Genomic DNA, 8331 nt, shown 5'->3' on the forward strand with positions numbered 1-8331 from the left:
GTGTGCTTATTCTCCGTGCTTTGTGTACTATTGTACAAATTTCATTCAGTAACGAGGTTGATTAAATCTCTCTATCCCTAGTTTTACAGTACGTTTGGCAACATGCTGTGTATCGACGCTCATTTGTTTCGTCCCGCCAGGAACTTTCGGTGTAATCGAAAATGCCCGATCTCAGACGAAGATAATTTTACTGATTGCTGATTCGTTGATTCCCAGCCGCCAGTTGGAAATCCGGTCAGTATAGCCACAGTGCTACTCATCGTCAGATGCATGGCCTATCCTAAGCGGGTGCGGGGCTGGAGGATACAATATACGCTTAACCTATAACCAAAATTCAAAGATCTGAAAAAATGAGATTTTTGTTCCTTAGTACAGATGTTGCAGTATTACATTAATAACCAATTAATTTACTATATAAAAGCAATAAGCAGAACATGTTGAAGGTTAACACCAAGAATTATGGATGGCTAATAAAAGTTTATAAATTAGTGTTTTTATTTTTATTTTTGATGTAACAAGGTTCATTATATTTAATAACAAAAGTGACTGTGTTCAACCTATCAACTTGACAATTTTTAATCATAGTATTCTCTGTAATAATTTTCTACTGTTTTCTTCTCATTGAATATTGACGCTGTAATGAATTTACATGATTTCATGTAAAACAATATTTTACTTGCACATTAATTAAAATAATAGTGTTGTTTTACTGAAATATTTTAATACAATTTTTATGTAGTACCTTTTTTTATAGAATATGATTTCAGTAATTTTGGATATTTTTAAATATGTCAAAACAAACCATGAAGTTAAGAAAAATATTAGTTGCTTAATTTAAAGCATCAACGTCCTATATATTCGTAATAAACAGTACACAAACAATTGTTTTTATCTAGCCTGGAGCTCTCTAAATCTCCTGACTTGGGCTAGCGCCCAGTTACCCAAGGGGTCGGATGACTTCATTTCCTTCCTTCTGAAAGTATAAAATTCTTTTTATCGTATGTTTCATATTTGTACGTTTTCCACAAGCTGAGACATTGGTATTGAGAATCACGCTGTATATTCATCCATTAATTCGCTGCTCCTCTGGCTTGTAACAATAATATAAAAGAGATGGCACCACTACGAAAGTACGTGAGGTAATGAATTTTCGTGTATAATACCAGATGGTGTACATCACTGTTCACAAATTTGAATTGAAGGATTAGTGTGGAGAGCTACGTTGTTGCAATTAAGCTGGTAAAGCATTTTAGTTGTATACATATAAACACTATCTTGAGCTCTTCTTGTGAGAATATTATTAGATTATAATTAATTAATCATCATTCAAAACGAATGCTGCAAACAACTTGTTTCATGATATCCTGTACGGTAGATATTGTATATTTTCAAAAGAACCCAAATCACACTATTGACATTTAACTAGATATTTGTTATCTAACAATACACATTGTCAGTTGCATGATGTCTAAAAGAACATTTGATTGATTGATTGATTTTCTTTATTTTACTTCGCTCCTTGTGCCACTTTGGGCCAATTTGCAAAGATCAAGATGAGTGATGATATGGTGAAATTGATGAATGAACTCTCACAAACATCCATGCCCAGGTCGGGATTCGAACACGGGACCCCTGGCGTCGTAGCGCGATGTGCTAAACACTCCGCCACGGGGCCGGCTGAAAGAATATCTGCCCACCAATATTCATGATCAAGTTCAGATACCTACACACCAGTGGCTGCGATTAGGGAGGAGGGGGGGGGGTTGTTACTCCCACACTCTTACTACATTTGTCCCTACATTATACTAAACTTTATCTACCAATGGAAAGTAAACTATCCTTGCCCCCTCATTTTTGGCACCTTGCCCCCCTAGTATTGGAATCTTATCGCCGCCACTGCTGCACACAAAACCCGAAACGTGTTAATTGACACATATTTGACTCCAATAACATATTAGTATGCATAAACTGCAAATGATGCACTTTTTGGTGTGTCATAACGCACACAGAAATGCATAAAAGGCCACTTTTATCAGCTGATTTTCCTTGTGATGCACTAAAAAATGCATAAATTGGGAAGATAAGACAAGATCATTTCATAGATAAGAAAAGTTCACTTTTAATGCTTTAATTGTCAGGTAAATGTGTAATTTTGTTTTCGTTGAAATTATCCTGTGACTTCCCATGGACAATCAATCCTATTGAGGAAAACCGACTGAATATTTGATCTACCAGATAGCTGTCGTTACAAAATGGCATCTTGTGGTGAAGGACACCCAAGATGGACACGTCCGGAAGGGGGGGGGGGGCAAGAGGGGACACGGCCCGACCTGGAAAATGAATGTCCACCTAAAAATTATATATTTCGTACATAATTTCATTTCAGTCACAGCAATTTATGTAAATTATTATAAATTCGTTGAAGAAACATTATAATTTCAGACTGTATTAGTGTCTTTTGAGAGGGCATCATTATTATGGGGAAAATATGCCTTCTTTTGCTCCCACCCCTGGAAAAAGAATACCTTGCTTACCCGTCCCTGGAAAAAATCCTGTGGACGTCCATGAGGACACCAGACTAAGAAGAATCGATGAAACAGGGAGTTTGTGGAGTGTATTGGGGAGAATATTGGGTTATTTTGTGATTCTTTTTAAGAGACTACTTAGTGTGACCGTGCGGTCTAAGGCGTCATGCTTTGGGCTCCAGCCACGGACACGCAAAGACTCGAGTCTCCTGAGGGAAGCGCAACAACTTTTCTCCTGAGAGTCAGTGTATGAGACTTCGTGAGGAAATTGGGGAGCTACGATGAGTAGCGTAACCCAGTTCTGGAAATTCTACAACAACGATTGGAGGTTCGTCGTGCTGACCACACGTCACCCCGTAACTGGTTTGATGATCGCCCACGTCTGCTGAGGCATGTGGGAGTGGGAGTGGCAGTAGGTAACTATGCCTTCACTCTCAAGGGCTGTTGTACCACGGTTTATTATTGCCTAGTGGCACAGAGTCTGATTCCGAAAGCAACTTCTAGCCATCAAAATGACGTTTTATTTTTTTTTTTTAAATAAAAATGCTCTTAATTATTTATCTCTTTCTGGTCAGGGTTCCTATAGGTATGCAATACAACACAACACCGGAAGAGGGTTCAAGGTATGAATGACCTTTTCGGAAAATACCCAAAGATCAACATCTCTTCCAGGTAGTACACCCTGGACCTTGTTCTGAGAGACTCTGGTGTCCGGGACTCGCTTGGTGTCCTGTCCGTATGTGATTGTAATTGTCCTTTCATCAATTTTCATCCTCAGATTCCCGATTAGACAAAACTGGCAGAAAAGCGAAGTAAAATAGAACGGATAAATCAATGAGAACCATATGAGGGAAATTCATCTTGCTAACGACATGGAACCTGATAAACAATATTGAATTGAATTGTTATTTTTTAAATGGACTTTATGCACAAGATGACTAATCGGGACACTTTAATGTTGGATCCGAAGCACTGTGTGCCTTCACAGTGTATCGAATCCGTTGATTACAATACGACGAGGGTGGTAAACAGTAATTCATAGGAAAAAGTAAACTTTTAACGGCACAAGAGTAAAATGATAATTATTCGATAAGAAATAGTTAAACAAAATTTCATTTTAAATTGGGTGAATTGTAGAGACCCATTTGCCTCTTACTAAGATCTATCCACTCGTTTCCATCCCTACCGATTTCCTTTAGGTCCATCTCAACGTTATCCCTCCATCTTCGTTTTGGTCTTTCTACAGGTTCCTACCATCAGGTTTCCCAACAAGAGTCTTGTACTCTTCTTTCCTCTCCCATTCGTGTCACATAGCCTGCCCATCTAAGTCTTCTTGATTTAATCATTCTAATAATATCTGGACATGAATACAAATTATGTAGTTCTAAATTATGTAACCTTCTCCATTCACCTGTCTCCACATCTCAGTTAGATCCAAATATTTTTCTAAGGATTGTATTTTTAAATTATTAACTTATTTTCCTCTTTTACTGTAAGGGACCTATCCATATAAATACTACAGGCAAAATTACTATTTTGTATATTTTATTTTTTAGTTTTATCGAGAGATATAAAATTTTAATATAGTTGTAATCAAATATCACAAACTAAATGAAGAAAAAAATTAATATATAATAAAGATAAACTGTTTGATAAGCATAAGAGCTGCTTTATGCACAGAAAGGCTAATGGGGACTGGACCTACAGTCCAAATTGAGATCCAAACCACCATATGGCTTCACCGGTATCGAGGCCGTGATCCTTTGATAACAAGGTGACGACGTTACCACTAAGCCATCGCGGAGGCCCTAGGGTGGTATGAGTCCTTGTCGGATACCATGGGAAACAGTTACATTTTAAAAAAAAGTAATCTTCCCTGGAAATAATTGAAGATTTTCTTCGCCGGAAGTAGAAGAAAAGCAAGAACATTGTGAACATGCAAACTTGAAAAACTTCTCTCGTGAAGTAAACAAGTTCGACAAATGTAGTTTTTCCTTCATGGTGAGTCTTCCAAAGGTCTCTTAATCTACTTCTCACTGTTTTATTTAATTACCATCTGGGTATTTAAGTCATGTTTTTCAATTAGTTACTAATTAAGTTGTCTTTATCTCGAACGCTTGTTTTCTAGACAAGTCAGCTCATTTAATTGCAAGATTATAATCGGACAGAAAATTCTTAAGTGATTGTAACAGACAGGAAATCTAGGAAATTATGATGTCAAGAATAATTATGTGACGGTTTAGTAGGTTTGAAAGGGATTATGGAGGAGAAGCATTATAAGAAAAGTAAGGACTAGCACTCTGGAGTTGCTGGAAGATAATTTTTTTCTGAGCCTTGAAAACAATGCTAAACCTGATATCCCTTCATTAGGCCTTGTAATCAGGAGGTCCTGGTTTCTATACCCGGTGGAGGCACATAGTAATTCGGATTCCACTTTAAATTGTAGGTCAAGACCCGATTAGCCTTACTGTGCATAAAGTGGACTTAAAACACCAAATCAATCAATCAATCCCTTCATTAGAACCTGAAAACAATATTTTTATCTCGCAATATTCTTCATTTTTAGGCCATTTTGACTTTTAGGTCATTTTTAAGTATTCTGTGTCGTTTCTATTGTATTTGTCTTAATCTTTGAGGCTTTTCCCCCCTCCTCCCTCGTTGTTTCGTGAATTTTAAATGCATTTGCTAGCATAACTAACATATTTAAATATCCTGACATAATCCTTTAAGCAAGTTCGCCGTTAATCGAAAATACGGTCAGTGGAAAAGTACAATATTATTTTTACTGAAATGTTTGGCAATTCATTAAGTAATTATTTGTAGTAAATTTATTTTTCCTTCATTCAAAACTTAAAATACTTAGTGTGAAGCTTACTTTGAGGTTCCCTTGGTGACCTCCATAAAGTCATTTTCAAGTAAAATTAAAGTAAAAATTTTCAGATGCTGGGCGACTGCTGTATCGTGGAAGATCCACTCTGAAAGGAATTAGCAACATTAGGACTTAATTGCTTGTATACCTTTGCTTCAGTAGTTTAAAACACCAAACAACTAGTTTTATCGAATTATTCATTCGAATTAGTTTTGTAATTTATGAAAAATCAACTTTCATTTTCAGAACGAAAATTATTTTTAGGTCATTTAAAAAAATCATTTTTAAAGAATTTTCGGGTCATACTAAAGATCATTTCTTAACATTTCTTAGGTCATCAACTTCCAAGCCCTTCTAATGAGAATAGCAAGTTAGAACTGCTCCCTATTCATACTGTGCTCAGTCAGAACCTGACATGACGATATTCGTTTGTTATACGTTCTTAAATAAACTGAAACTTGAGACAATTTGTATTGTAATAATCTAGTGCACCTAATTTTATCCTTACAAGTCTCCAACTTTTCTATCACTATCTGAATCACATTATGTGTTTGCTTTATTTTAACAATAACGTGTGAGCATTCGTTATTCACACTATAGGTCTTTTCAGTTCTTACGGCGGGCGCTCTAGAAGCTGATAAGGGAAGTGGGGAGCGGGGAATTCGCGGCAGACCAACCAGATAACAGCAGTGGCGCCGAGAGATACGACGTGGCGGAAATAAGTACTATCTGAACCTCGTTCTACAGGCTGTTGCGTTTCTTATCGCGCTGGATTGGTCGCTTCCCCGCTCCCCACTTCCCCTGCCAGCTTCTAGAGCGCCCGCCGTAAGAACTGAAAAGACCTATAGTCTGTCATGATCATAGTCTGTAACATAGTTACAACGTTATCTATTTATCTTGACGATCTTTTAGGCGCATTTGATTACGCACGTGGTTGATTTATTTAATATGTTATTGCATTTAAACTTAAAGGTCAGTCCGTCCGTCTTGGTCACAAACTACTTTACTGATTGCAAACTCAACTGGCGGTTGACCTACTTCTTGCTACACAGCTCTAACTGTCCACCAATTGTATTCGGATATGTGTGCCTAGATGAGCGTCAACAATATCAGTTGCCAAGTAAAAACTCTCCCGTTACAACGTTGCCAAGCGTACGTCTGCTTTTGTCAGTTGTTTTAATTAGCTTGTCTATACAGTGATTGGGTGTTTTGTGCAGCTGCTAATTTTCCTTGCTTGGTGTACTATTGTACAACTTTTATCCAGTAACGACGCTGATCAACTCCCTCTCGCGTGCGCGATCATTTGTTTCGTCCCGCCAGGAACTTTCGGTGCCTTGTGACTCGAAAATGCCCGATGTCAGTCGAAGAGAATTCAACTGATCGCTGATTCGTTGTTTCCCGGCCGCCAGATGGAAATGCGATGTGTATAGGTAGGCCAGGCCACGCCGAGCCTACCCTGAATACCAGTCCGTTTGACAGGGATGAATGTAACAACAAACATTTGGTAAGGACATATTTCTCAGCTTTGCTGATTATATTTCTGTAATAAAATAATATTAAATCATCCTCCCATATGCTCAAAATACAGAAAATGAGTTAATAGTTGTTGATTAGTGAATCAAACGATATGTAATCACAGCTTATTATTCTGTTAGTAGCTATCAATTGGAACAAGACAAGCAGCACCACAGCGAGGAGAAAACTGGTTCGCCGTAGGCGGCAATGTTACTAGACAAGGAGACTGTTCTTATACGAAGACCAATACCTAACGAATGTGATTTTTCCTCGAGGATAAATTTTGCTTGAATTGATTGAGTTGGTGTTTTAAATCCACTTTATACCGCATAAGGATAATCAGGATGGACCTACAGTTTAAGGTTGGATCCGAAACACCATGTGCCTCCACCGGGAATCAAACCCGGGACGCGTATTTACAAACCCGATAGTGCTGCAGAACCAGAGGTATTTAACGCTTTCTGATTGGCTGTGTGCACCGGAAGTGTTTATGTTCCGTGTCCATTGTTCCTTGCTTCTTCATTTACAGCAAAAGTATGGAAAAATAAGCCTTATGATTATATATATTAATAAAGTTTGTAATCATATTCTCGAAATTATGTTAAGAAATATACGTTTATATAATAAAATATGTTTAAAATGCTATATGTTAGATATACATAATTTTCTCATACAATGTTTGCACTGATATGCCTTTAAATATAAAAATCGTTCACTTCAAGAAGAGTTCTGATTTCTGTCTTCTAAAACATTAATTTAAATAATTTTACTTAAAAAATGAACCTTAGTGTAAATGGGTTTCTTATCTAGTTGGGATGGATATCTGAAATCTACACTGTTCATTTGAACCCTGCCATCTAGCGTTAACTTGAAGGAACGCTGCATCAACTTCCGGAATGGCAGCCAATCAGTAGCCAAATATCGATGGAGGTTCTGCAGTACTATAGCGTTTGTAAATACGCACCCGGGACCCCTTGATTACAAGGCAACGACGCTACCACTGCGCCATCTGGGAGGCCTAAATTAAGCTTATCATCCACTGAGACGAGGAGAAACGCAGCAACAGGAAGCAACAGAACTTCTGTTGTCTGCTTCTATTGAAATCAAATGGTGTAACGCCCCTACAGGGAAACGTGCGTAACCGAAGAGCGGAATTTCCGTGCCAGAAGTCTGCAGGTTAACGTAGGCTTGACGCCAACTGAGTTGAGGAAAAACGCGACAACTGAACGCAAGAGACCGGGTTACGGCGTCTAAGTGGGCGATAAACTTTAAGTCAACCTGAAGACTTCCGGCACGGAAATTCCCGCTTCGGTTTTGCGCGTTTCCCTGTAGGGGCGTTACACAATTTGATTTCAATTGAAGTTGTGTTGCCGCGTTTCTCCGCGTCTCAGTGGACGTTAAGCTTTACTGTTCTTCAGATGC

The sequence above is a fragment of the Lepisma saccharinum genome, chromosome 18 (genome assembly GCF_977018435.1).
Source record: "Lepisma saccharinum chromosome 18, izLepSacc3.1, whole genome shotgun sequence".
NCBI lineage: Eukaryota > Metazoa > Arthropoda > Insecta > Zygentoma > Lepismatidae > Lepisma > Lepisma saccharinum.